The 13,420-nt window shown below is 39.3% G+C and overlaps 1 non-coding gene across 1 annotated transcript; it reads right to left on the reverse strand.

The window, feature by feature from the left end:
* Nucleotides 1-497: 497 nt before the first annotated feature.
* LOC147487964 (small nucleolar RNA R71) lies at nucleotides 498-601 on the reverse strand. The gene has a single exon (XR_015203347.1). It is a non-coding gene; the product is annotated as a small nucleolar RNA R71 (small nucleolar RNA).
* Nucleotides 602-13,420: the final 12,819 nt, after the last annotated feature.

The following is a 13,420-nucleotide window of genomic DNA, read 5'->3' on the forward strand; positions in this document are numbered from 1 at the left end:
TTGCATGAGATTAAGGTCCGGTCGAACAAAACAACAAACGTAATTACACGGCAACAAAAACAAGTCTATCTAGTATACCACACACTACACACCTCTAGCTACTATTTCACACACACCACCACGACATAATGGGGAAGAAAGAGAGACTCCTCTCTCCGACTTTTACAAAGCCTTGGCGATAGCCCTAAATCGTGCATCGTTCTAGCGGACCCGATGGGGATTTTGAATCCCCAAACATATTTAATTTGTTACCCGCTTTTCATGGGTTAGACCATGAAAAACCTTATCACCACATGCGTAGGATTGAACAAGTCCTTACAACATTCCATCATCCTACGGTAGGTGCGGAACAAATTAAACTGAGAGTATTCCCTTTCACATTAGCCGATAAGGCGGCGTCTTGGTTAACTGCCCAAGCGCCTAATTCTGTGGACTCGTGGGCTAAACTTGTTCAGCTGTTTATGGAACATTTTTACCCACCCCTAAAGACGGATGAGATGCTTTCCAAGATTCATTTTTTCCGACAGAATCCTCATGAATCATTTTCTGAGGCATGGAATCGTTTCACCGATCTCCTTATAGAGTGTCCACATCATAACTTAGCTAAAGACACGTTAGTTCGTGCCTTTTTCAAAGGTCTTCTACACCACCATAAAGAAGTCCTTGACATAATGAATGGGGTAGTTTCCTAAGTAAAGGAGCCTCGGAGGCTTACAAATTTTTAGAAGACCAAACTAAACGGAATAATAATTGGGGGGGTAGTGATGATATCCCCGGCTAGTTCTTCTTCAACAAATCAAGGCCGGGTATGTTTGAGAAGAAAACCGATCGAACTTAAAAATTTAATCGAATCTCTAACTAAAAAAGTAGAGGCTATTTCTGCTCAACAAAAGCCTATCCCCGTCATGAATGTAAACTCCAACCCATGTAATTTTTGTTTGAGTCCAGAGCACCCTGACGATTATTGTCCTCTAGCTTATGAACAACAACCACCAGAACAAGATAATGTTTACTCTATTAATAACTATCCTATTCCTAACGCCCCTTGGAGACAACATCCCAACTTCAGTTGGAGAAATAATCAACAAGTAACACCTCCAGGGTACAATAATCAAAACGTTAGGCAAGCAAACAATTATAACCAAGCTCCACCTAGGCAAGGACAAGGACAAGGACAAGGTCAAGGGAATTATAATAATTATAACAACCAAGCGCAACCACGACAAGGTCAAGCACAAGGTCAGAATAATTATAATAATTATAATACCAATAGAGGTATCATTCCGGTTAATAATAATAACTATCACAACCCACCCATAAATAATCAACGAGAGATAGTTCCAGTCGCACCATCCGTGACTACTACACCTACACAACCGGATCGTGATCGGCCGCCTTTATACAAGTTACCCAACAACTTTTCCGGATAATGACTCAATCAAACCAACAGATTTTACAATCCATAAATCGGGGGCATACAATAGTTAGCCCAAGCCGAAAAGCCCAACCAAAAGGCGTGTTTCGGGACAAAAAGCGATACCAAACCCTAAAACAGCAAACACAGCCTTTGAGGTAAACGATAATTCTAGTACGGAAACTACAATCGTAGGTAACCTAAATGCCATCACCACTCTCCGTTCTGGAAGAGTGGTTGATAACAAAGTAACTACGCTTTATAGTTACCCCATCAAGATACTCCTACACGGATATCGAACTAGATACCGCAATAGAAACTGAGGAGCCTACCACGGTAGAGGTACCAGTTAAATCACAACCAAAGAAACCGAAAGCCAAGGTTACACAGCAAGTAGAGCCATATGAGAAATATAGAGCGAAACCACCGTTCCCTCAAAAATTAGCCATGCTAACCAGGGATACAAACTTTGAGGAAATTAGGAACGTTTTCAAGAATCTAACGATAAACCTTCCTTTTCTCGAAGTTATTAAAAAGCTACCTAACCACGCTAAGTTTCTTAAAGAGTTGTGCACTACTAGGCGTAAGACCAACATACCTAAAGACGCCTTTTTAACTGAACAGTTCCCAACTTTATCCGAAAATAATGGAATTGTTAAGTACAAGGACCCCGGTCGCCCCATCAGTAAAATGCACCTTAGGAGATTCCCACACCACGACGCCTTTATTAGACACGGGGCGAAAAGTGTTAACTTACTCCCGTATTACTTGTATAAACAAATAGGTCTATAGAAAATGCAACCTACAAAAATAACGCGTTGCAATTAGCGGACGTGTCAATTAAGTATCCTAAAGGTGTAGTGGAAAACGTGCTTGTTAAAGTTTAGGATTTCTACTATCCTGGCTGATTTTGTTATCCTCGATCTGACGTAAGTCGCTAATGACTCTGTGCCGATCATCTTAGGGCGCCCTTCTTGGCAACCGCCAATGCTTTATAAATTGTCGCGATGGAAAGATGTCCTTATCTTTTTGGCCATCTTTACGTCGAGGTAAATGTTTTTAAATGATGAAACAGCTACCGCATTAGATGCGTAGATGGGGAGGTTAGCATGATCGAGAGTTTAGCTCAAGATTATTTTAACAACACGTTTCCGAAAACAATATGTACAAATTCCTTTCTTTTGGAACTTCAGATTTTGTAAATGACTCCTACTTAGAGGAAGTCAACACCATCCCGAGTCCACACCAATTGTAGACCCGTCGGTTGCTCCATATATCGATTATCACGAAGACTTGCTACCTAAGCAAGTCTTCATTACGCAAGATAAGGACACTTATGAAACATCAACGGACATTCCGTCCATACCAGTGCTTAAACCTCTTCCCCCGGAGTTAAAATATATTCAACTTGATCCGGATGGTAGTCACCCGATAATTATATCTTCTCTGTTAACTAAGGATGAAGAGACATGTTTAATAAAGGTGATTAGGGAACATCGGTCTGCGATTGGTTGGTCCCTAGCCGACATTAAGGGGAATTGACCCTAATGTTTGCACTCATCGTTATCCATTTGGAGGATAACGCGAAGACTTCTTCTGAACCTCGGCATCGCTTGAACCCCTGCCATGAAAGAGGTGGTTAGGGAAGAAGTCTTGCGATTACTTTCGATCGCGGGTATTATATACCCAATCTCCGATAGCGAATGGGTAAGTCCCATTCATGTAGTTCCTAAGAAATCGGGAGTTACCATGGTGCGTAACGGGAAGGGTGACTATGTTGTCACTCAAGGTCCTACGAAATGGAGAATCAGTATTGATTACTGACGCGTTTAAATGCTATGACACGAAAGGATCACTTTCCCTTACCATTTATAGATCGGATGCTAGAACGTCTAGGCGGGTCATGCCTTTTATTGTTTTCGGATGGCTACTCGGCTATTTTCAGATTATTATTGATATTGATGACCAAGAAAAGACAACCTTCACATGTCCCTTCGGAACATATGCCTATAAACGAATGCCTTTTTAGCCTTTGTAATGCTTCCAACCTTCCATGTGTATGCTTCATATATTTAGTGACATGGTAGAGAGCTTTATGGAAGTGTTCATGGATGATTTTTCTATCTATGGAGACTCCTTTACAGAATGCTTGTCTAACCCGCCTAAGGTCTTGACACGGTGTGAAGAAAAGAGCCTCGTTTTTAAATTGGGAAAAGTGTCAATTCATGGTAAAAAAGGGCATAGTACTAGGTCATATTGTATCTAGTGATGGCATCGAAGTAGATAAAGCCAAACTAGATAAGATAGCGACCCTACCTAAACCATGGACTGTCCGTGAGATTAGAGCCTTTCTAGGCCATGCGAGGGGTTTTATAAGGCGTTTCATTAAAGATTTTTCAAAATAGCTAGGCCTTTAACTAACCTTTGCTTTTGAAGGATGCAATCTTTGATTTTAATTTTAACTATAAATAGGCTTTTGAAACCTTAAAAGCCCTAACCACTACACGTATTATCAGACCTCCTGATTGGTCTAAACCTTCGAACTCATGTGTGATGCTAGTGACTATGCAGCGGTTGGTCTTTGTCTTGGGACAAAAACTAGATAATAAGTCCACTGTTATTTATTATGCTAGTAAAACATTAAACGGCGCCAACGGAATTATACAACTACTGAAAAAAGAATTCTTAGCTGTCATTTATGCTTTAGATAAGTTTCATCCTTATTTGGTTGGTTCTAAAACTTTAGTTTACACGGACCATGCAGCCCATAGGTACCTTCTTGCAAAGAAGGATGCTAAGCGAGATTAATCCGATGGATTCTTCTCCGCAAAGAGTTCACATTAGAAATAAAGGACAAAAGAGGGGTCGAAAACATAGTTGCCGACCACTTATCTAGACTTACAAATGACGATAGTAGTGATTCCGAGTCCATACCGACTCTTTTCCGATGAGCATCTTTATGCTATTTTTCAGCACCATGGTATCTTTGACATTGTAAATTATTTAGCAGCTGATGTTATGCCTTATAATTGGTCAAGAAATGAATGTAAGAAGTTCTTGGCGAGTTAAGTTATACTCTTGGGGATGAGCCATACCTTTTTAAGTATTGTGCGGATCAGATTATTAGGTCGTTGTATTCCCGGTGGGAATATAATGAAGTACTATCGTTCGCCATGACAAAGAATGTGGTGGCCATTTTAGTGGTATGAAAACAGCCGCTAAAGTTCTCCAATGTGGATTTTATTGGCCTACCCTCTTTAAGGATGCCCAAGTGCATTGCAAGGCGTGTATTCGTTGCCAACAACTTGGGCTTAATCACTGGCGTAATATGATGCCATTAAATCCAATCTTGATAGTAGAAATTTTTGATGTTTGGGGTATTGATTTCATGGGCCCTTTCCCCTGTTCCCACGGTTATATTTATATTCTAGTTGCCGTGGACTACGTGTCTAAATGGATAGAGGCCCTAGCTTGCGTAGCAATGACCATAAGACCGTTGTATTTTTTATTAAAGAATATATTTTCTGTCGGTTTGGCATTCCTAAAGCCATCATTAGTGATGGTGGAACACATTTTGCAACAGAGTTGTTGCATCCCTAGTGAAAAGTATGGAGTTACACACAAAGTAGCAACTCCTTATCATCCACAAACTAAGCGGCCAAGTAGAAGTTTCTAATAGGAAATCAAAAGATTTTAGAAACAACAAGAAACCCCGATAGGAAAGATCGGTCGGCGTCTATCGGATGCCTTATGGGCGATATAGAACTGCTTTCAAAACTCCTATAGGTATGTCTCCCTTTAGACTTGTATTTGGGAAACCATGTCATTTGCCCGTTGAATTAGAGCACCGTGCTCTGTGGGATATAAAAAGCCTTAACTTCAATATTGATGAGGCGGGTGTCAAATGCAAGTTACAATTAAATGAGCTTGAAGAAATCCGTAGCAATTCTTACGATCTCGCAAAGGATTATAAAGCCAACATGAAACGTGTTCATGATAAACATATCTTGCGCAAAGAGTTTGTGGTCGGACAAAAGGTTTTGCTTTACAACTCCCGTCTACATATTTCCCCAGGGAAACTAAAAACCCATTGGTCTGGTCCTTTTCTGGTTACTGAAGTCACCCCTTACGTGGCAATTACCTTGGTAAATCCCAAGGACTCAGTACCTTTCAAGTTAACGGTCAACGATTAAAATATTTTCACGAACTTCTCTCCCCTGATATAGAGGAAGTCCTTTTACAGGACCCTATATATGAGGAATGACCCTTGTCATTGGTGTACTTCCTTTCACTTCCATTTAATGGTAAGTGCACCATTAAGGTAACCGGGCCCTCCCTATGGAGTGTGTGGCTGTAAGTACCGGATCCTAAGTCCACGGTTCATATAGTTCACGTTTTCCACTCTTGCATGTTTTCTCGGATTTTTGAGTCATGTTTCTCTATGGTGTGAATTATGTCTTTATTTGCTTATTGTTTTTCCAAAAAAAAAAAATAATAAAAATAATAATAATAAAAATAAAAATAAAAATAATAATAATAATAATAATAATTGTTTTCATTTTTAGGTATAGATATATATCTAAACCCAGAGAACTAGCAATCCAACAAGTCTTGGGAATCTGACTTTAAACGACCCATGTTAAAACAAATTTTGTGTTTAAAAATTTGTTTGGGGGTGGGAAATCAGTCTTTCCATCCGGATTGCTCGAACTTTCTATTTGTGTTGCTTAGGTCCATTAGTATAGTTCATTGGGGTTGACGTCATCTAATTTAGTGTTCATTCGTTCGCATAACTTACGTCATGCACGCACTTTGAGGCGTTTTCCACTATCTTATATGTCACCCACGGTCGGAATACAGTAGTTTATGGATCATTGGATTGGAAATTCTCTCCTGATCATTTCCATATCTCATTCGCAAAAATCGGACCGATAACGAAGCGGGAAATTTAGTTTGAAGTTGCGCTAAAAATCGACGAAAGTCGAAAAATCGAATTGGGCTTGGGCCCAACTCGCGCTCACCTACAGCGCGCCCGCGCCCATCCTCCAAAACATTATCGCGACTTCATCTTCTCAAACCGCCCTTCACTAATTTAAATTAAACCCTAGCAACCAAAAAAAAAAAAAAAAAAAAAAAAAGAATACATCAAAATAGAAAGACCACCCACGCCCTTTGTGAAACACCAACACAATCTCCAACCGTTTCCACCAAGAAAACACCCACCAATTCAAGTCTTCAAACCTGCCACCGTACCTACCATAACCACCACTATTGTGTTTAGTTGGTTTTCATCAAACTTGCATCCACCACCATCTACAAACCCCAAATCAGTTCAAACTTCAATGGCGCTACGACGAAGAATGTTGCCGGAGCACGCGTTTGAGGCCGACCATTTCGCACCATTTTATGACGCCAATATGATTAAGAGGGATTGGAACAGACTGTGGTATTCGACAGATGAGTTCTATCACTATGATTTGGTAGAACAGTTTTATAAGAAACGAGAATTGGAGGGAAATATGATTTTCATTAGGATATCAAGAACGAGGAGGGAAGTAACGAGACATTTGTTGGTCAACTATTAGGAATCACGCAGTAACCAACCTAGATCGACCATTCAGGAATCCCAAAGATATCTTGGAGTTCCCGCTTTGATGAAAGATCACGATCATAGAGGGTGAATACAATACGATATCTCATTCGCGTTAGCGGGACGATTCGAGAACCAATCAACCGGTCAGAGCTTCGGTGGATTGGTAGGAACGCCCCTCGGGAAAGACAAAGTCACGACATCGGACTTGATAATGCCGCGACGCTCTGGATTTTGCAAACGAATGAGTGTAATTTCTGCATCCTCGATTTAATTTTGAATGTGATTAGAGGAGTGGGAAAGAGCATGGCCTCTTCCCCGTATTGATCACTAAGATTATGCTCTCATTTAGAGTCGTCACTAAATCTGCTCTTATTAAGATCAAATTGCATTCTAATGCAAGTATTTATAAGGAATGCATCCAAGAGACTTGGCGTTGTCCGCAGAGAAATGAAGTTGAGTCGTCGATAATGAAGGGGAAGATATGACATGGTTGGTTGAGGATAATTTCGATAGTCATACTTCTAATTTAGAACGAATGATAATGCTTTAAACTGGTTTTGCGATCACGGTTATCGATATCGTGAAGATATCCGACATAGACAAATTGTACTTTGAAATAAGCAAACGAACTTTCGGGCGAGAGTTGAAATGCTTTCGAAAGGGGTCGAAGATATCTTGTCTAACTTGGAGATTATCCACCGTAATCACCAAGCCCAAGATCACGATTACTCAAGATCGAGATGGAAGCACGTATTGTTCAGATAGAGATGCTACGACGCATGCCACTCGTGGATGAGTCCGTCTCACCGAAGTCCGAGAGGCATGAGCGCCGTCGCCCAAGCAGCGGATGGCTCAAGCCATTCTTCACCACAGAACCAGTCTCCATCCCAGGGACCATCTTCTTCACACGCCTAGGTGTTCACCATCAGTTGTGTCCTGTTATTTCATTGTTTTTTTTTTTTTATTGTTTTGTTAGTGGAATTTTATTTCAGTAGTTAGATTTGAATATTAAGTTGTTTGTTTTCGATTGCTTGGATTTCATATTATTTTAATATAATTTATTTTGATCATCTTTCGTAAGGTTGTCTTGGAGTCAAAGTTGAAAATTAGGCCGATATCGGCATATCTATGATTTTTTTTGTAGTAGTAGCATGATATGTAGTAGAGTTTAGAAGTTACTATTCTAAACCAAGTTTAAAAGATACCAGGGTTGTTAGGAAATCAAAACTATGGTTAGTTTCCGTTTTCGGGTTTGGCAGTTTTCTATTTCCTCGAAATTGCCTTAAAACAATTTGGCAACTTGCCGATTCGTTTGGAAACCCGAACCTATTTAAACTTCCATCAATCTACACTCATAACCCATACTACACCCCACAATCATCTCTCACCTTTCACTCCAAGCTTTTTCTCGCTTGTTTTTCTTGTAAACACGCAACGAAGGCCAGATTCTACGAAGCGCTGCCATACTCTATACTATATACCCATAAATTTTTTTTGTCGAGGCGTGCCCTCGGCTTCAAGCAGAGCGCCGACTTCGCCTACAACATCTGAAATCGAAAAACCTCACGAGCGACTTCTAAGCAGACCGACCAGCTTCAAAACACTGTAATTCCAAAACCTCTGAGCGACTTCGCTATCTGAAATGCGCCAGCCCTCCTCCCGTAAACCGCGAAATTCCAATTTTCTGAGGTTTCTTCCAGGTTTTCGCAGCTGTTCTACTGAGTAGTTTTGAGATGACACCTCCTATAGTGATTCGGAACATCATTTGAAGACTTGATGGGAACCGATACCTATGGAGCATCGTTCATGAGCCGGATCGTGCGATTAGGATGGCGGCATCTTCTTCGTGAGTGATGACGATTCTTTTTCACCTAAGCTAACTGAATTCTTCTATAATAATATTACTTTTTTGTACCCAAGAAGGAGAACAAAAATTTTCCCTTGCTATTGATGGCACGACTATGGAATTCAAGAAGCAATTGATAGCTTTGGTTTCGGGTTGCCATTACGACCCTATGCACACGTGGGGATATATGATAGATAACTCATACCTATATGAATATGCCTATTTCCATGAGTATTATGGGGAGGGTGTTTTCAGATCATGGACCAAGACCAATATAACATCGCCTCGAAAGTAGCCTATATCACTGAATGTAGGCATTAACCATGTTGTTCATCATGATGAACATTCTAGGAAACGGCGGTTTATATACGCCAATAATACCGCTGGTGACGCGTTTTCCTTGCTTTAGGCGAGGGACGCCGTCGGTATGACATTCCCCAAGTTTTAGTTGCTACTCGGCGAGGCCATACCTTGAGGCATAAGTACCTTCTTATGCCTGTCTTGGTTTGCCGCATTATCGCTTTGCTTACCCATATTCTCAGATACCGCGATTACCGCATTGGGAAAGGGTCGAAACCATGAGACCCACCAATCGTGGTAAGATCATTCGAGCCATGACTTGGCGGGATGGCAGGTGCAACCACATTTGGTTGCCCCTTACACCCCATCGGACCAAGTAACACTAGAGGTTAGCACTAGTTGATGATACACGGCGGAAGGGGCAAGTTGTTATGGCATGGCAGGGATCGCGAAAAGAACCTCATATAGAAGAGGGAGGATGACGAGTAAATGGTGGGTGCAGGTAAGTTTTAGTTAAGTTAGTGGTATCCGCTTATGTCCCAAGCAATTTCATTCTGTTAACCCCATAATGGGTGGAACTCTTATAGAGTTGCGTCAATTTTTTTTATATTACTATATTTGTATGTTTTAACCTTGTTTTGCAGATGTTCCTGAATTTCACACGCTTCAATGGTATTTTTCCTACCCTCTTTATTTAAATGCTTTGAGGACAAAGCATGCTTCTTGTTTAGGGGGGGGGGGGCATAGAAACACGTGTAATTAAGATATCTGTTAGGATATAGATATGTATAATATGCACTTGTTTTCTAGTTAAAATTTCAAAAATTCAAAAATATAAATAAAAAAAGTATGCTATACACTTAGGAATATTGGTATTGTTTTCTTTCTCTATGCTCTTAACAATTTAGAAGTCTCACATAGCTTTTGCATCAGAATAATTGTTAGAAACTTAGGTTAATATGTAGGTAATAATCTTTGCATCTATCTATAAATTTATTACATGAGTATCTATGATTGTTAGCAATGAAGTTTCTCAAATCTAGGCTAGAGTACTTATTCTACAAATCCCGTGAGAATATAGCCTAAAGCCTTATATGAAATAAACATTTGAGAAATGACACAAGGGAGAAGTAAAATCCGGATAGATAAATCACACGCCCACTTGCTTGATCACTATGCCATATCCTAAGTGAGAATTTAGGCCCTCTTTGGATCGATATAGCCAGAAATTCAAACCTATGAATTATTTTCCGCTAGTCGCCCCTCTGAGCCTTTCTTTAGCCTTCCATAAACCACAATTCCTTTACCCTGTTACAAAAACAAAAACAAAATAAAAAAAAAAAAAAAAAAAAAGAATAAATCAACCTAACCAATTTAGAATAAGTCTGAGAATAGAATGAGTGAAGAAAGAAGAAGAGAAAAACCTGTGTAAACAAAAATTAGTTAGTTGCTTCAAAAAAAGAAAAGAAGTTTCCATCCAAGGAAAAAAAATATATATAGAAATAAATAAAAACTCCAAAAAATAGAATAAAGGGAATCAAAAGCCAAAGAAAAGAAAAAGAAAAATATGGCTAAGGATGGAAACAAAGTATAGAAGCAAAAGGAAATAACAAGGTTTTCTCTAAGTTACATAATATGAAGACTCTATTATCTCAGACTTGTCCTTTTGAATATCCATTTCCTTCCTTCTTAAACCATCTCCTAATCCCCGCAATACCTAATAAAGACCTCTAGCTCAATTAGGAATAGGTTAGTGTGATAGTAAGTGGCGATGTGTTTGATCGACTCGCTTCCTTGTTGTCATTGAGATTGTAAGGTAAAGTGTGCCCACCGCATTAATCGAGCAAAATAAACTTGAGTGGAAAAATCGAGTGGTTTTGTCTTGACATTTATGTGAGGACCTACTTAAGGACGTTATTCGAAGTTTTCAAAACGGACCTGCTATTACATTTCATAGTATTACTCATTGTTATATGCTTATTTTAGATGATTGATTATTATGCATATATTAGCTTAGGGTTCCTCGATTGGGTTATTCTTATGTATTTGCTAGTGAGATGTATAGATAGTTGAGACATGAAGGAGAAAACAATAGTTTTATTTCTTAGTCGTTGTAGTATAGATAAAGTTTGTGAGTACCTTCACTCGAAAACTCTCATGAGGCTATAACTTCGTCCCACTAGGGAATTCCTAGTGGTTTAAGGCCTTGTTGCATATGGTCAATGCAATCGCGCTCAGTGAGGCGAGTAGATAGAACTCCATTTTTGGTCACTTATGCTAATTTCTCATATTTGCTTGAGGACAAGCAAAATGCTGTTTGGGGTGGTTGATAAGAGCCCAAAACTGTAGTTTTAACCCTTAGCAGTCATATTTTTAGACCAATTATGTGAGTAATAAGTAAGAGTTAATACTGATTACGTGTTTTTATGTATTTCAGGCTTCAAAGTCAATTATGTGCATGAATGTGCCACTTTGATGAGATAAAGGAGCAATGGTTGGTTACTAAGGAGTTCGGTGATTAAAGGCCAAGATTCAAGAAGACGAAGCCTTTGTAAAGCCCGGTCAAAAGATGAAAAGTCAAAGTCCACGCAAAGTAAAATAGTGCACAAAGTCAACAGAACTTCCGAAGACCATATCTTTAGACTCAGACCTCGGAATTGGGCCTACCTTATGTCAAAATGACCGGCTCGGAAAGAGCTTTCCAATGGTCCAAGCCTTGACCCAATCAGAGGAGCAGAAGTAGATGAAAAGTCTGTTGAAGCGAACTGCAGCTGAATAGGCCTTTTGGATCGAAAGATTGGGTTTAGGCCGATTCTCCGCCCCAAAACATGGCTCCAAGCCCATGCACGATTTTTGGATCTGGATGTATAAAAACAAAAGCTTAGCTCTTTGTTAATGGTAGCTAGTTAGACCTAAATTAATATATAGAATTCTAGATCTAGTTTTATTATTTAATTAAGTTTTAGTTCCATTTCAATTCCTGTTTTAGATTAAATCTTTGAATCATTGTTCCTGATTGATTAGATAAATAAAATAGTTAGTTTGTCAATTTCGAATTTGGTCATTTCCATTCTAGATCTAATTTCAATTCTTGTTCTTATTTCATTCCAGCCATTAAATTAGATTCATTATTGTTTAAGTAAGTAAATCTTAATTTCTTACATTATGTTTAGTTTAGATTCAATGGGAAATGTTAGTTTGATGAATCAAGGCTAAAACCTCCATTAGAGGGGTTGATGAAGCCTTGATGAAAACTTAGTGGTTATTATAGAATTGGTTGTAGAATCTATTCCACTCTAGAAGGTCGTGTTTCGCCATGAGAATGGGTGGACGACCTCACATGCTAGTTAGTATCCGGTAGGAATGCCATGAACACTAGGGATTAGAACTCGAAATTCTCGCCGTAAGAACGTGAGAATTGAGATACAACATTCTACGCTAGGTCGTTAAGTTGGATTCGAGGTGGATTCAATTCCCCTCTAATTTATTTATCTAGATTCAAACAATCGTATTTCCGTAGCTTTCGTAGATTAACTTTAGTTTATATTTTATCTTGTTATTTATTATATCTCGTTATTTAAATTAACGCGTCTTGTTAGCATAACATTTCGTAAAGCTCTCATTAGACTTAAGACTGATTTCTTAGACTTAGAAAACAATCCATGCTAGGGAACTAGGAGTGGAACGAACTTCCTACTCCACTTAGTGCAATTCGCATCGAGAGTAGAAGCTTTGATAAACATAAGAGATAAAAGATCAGTTTTAGTTTACTTACGTTTTGAATTCATCGTTCATTTCGTAGGTAAACTATTCATTTTACAATTTATCAATATGTATATCTACAACTATGAGTTTTTGCATGAGACCTATGGGGCAGGGATTTTTCATGTAGAGGACCAAGGGCAATATAACGTAGCCCTTGGTAGCTTGTCCCTTAACGTGGGCACTGTTATGTTCTTTATCATGCTGAATATCTTAGGGGAATGACGTTTTTCTTCTGCAAATAATGCCACTTATGACGTCTTCCTTGCTCTAGCTGAGGGACGTATGCTCTATGTCCTTCCCCAGACCTTAGTGTCCAGTTTAGCACGACCCCATAGTATGAAACATAAGTACCTTCTTATGCTTGTCTTGGTTTGTCGTATAATGCTATGTTTCTTTCCTGAGTTCTGTACCCATTTCACGGATTGGGTTGGAGTTGACATTATGAGACCTACCAATTGCATTATACGCTCATTTCGTGTAATGACTTGACCGAGGTGGAGGC

The sequence above is a fragment of the Coptis chinensis genome, chromosome 7, assembly GCF_015680905.1.
Source record: "Coptis chinensis isolate HL-2020 chromosome 7, ASM1568090v1, whole genome shotgun sequence".
In the NCBI taxonomy this organism is placed as follows: domain Eukaryota; kingdom Viridiplantae; phylum Streptophyta; class Magnoliopsida; order Ranunculales; family Ranunculaceae; genus Coptis; species Coptis chinensis.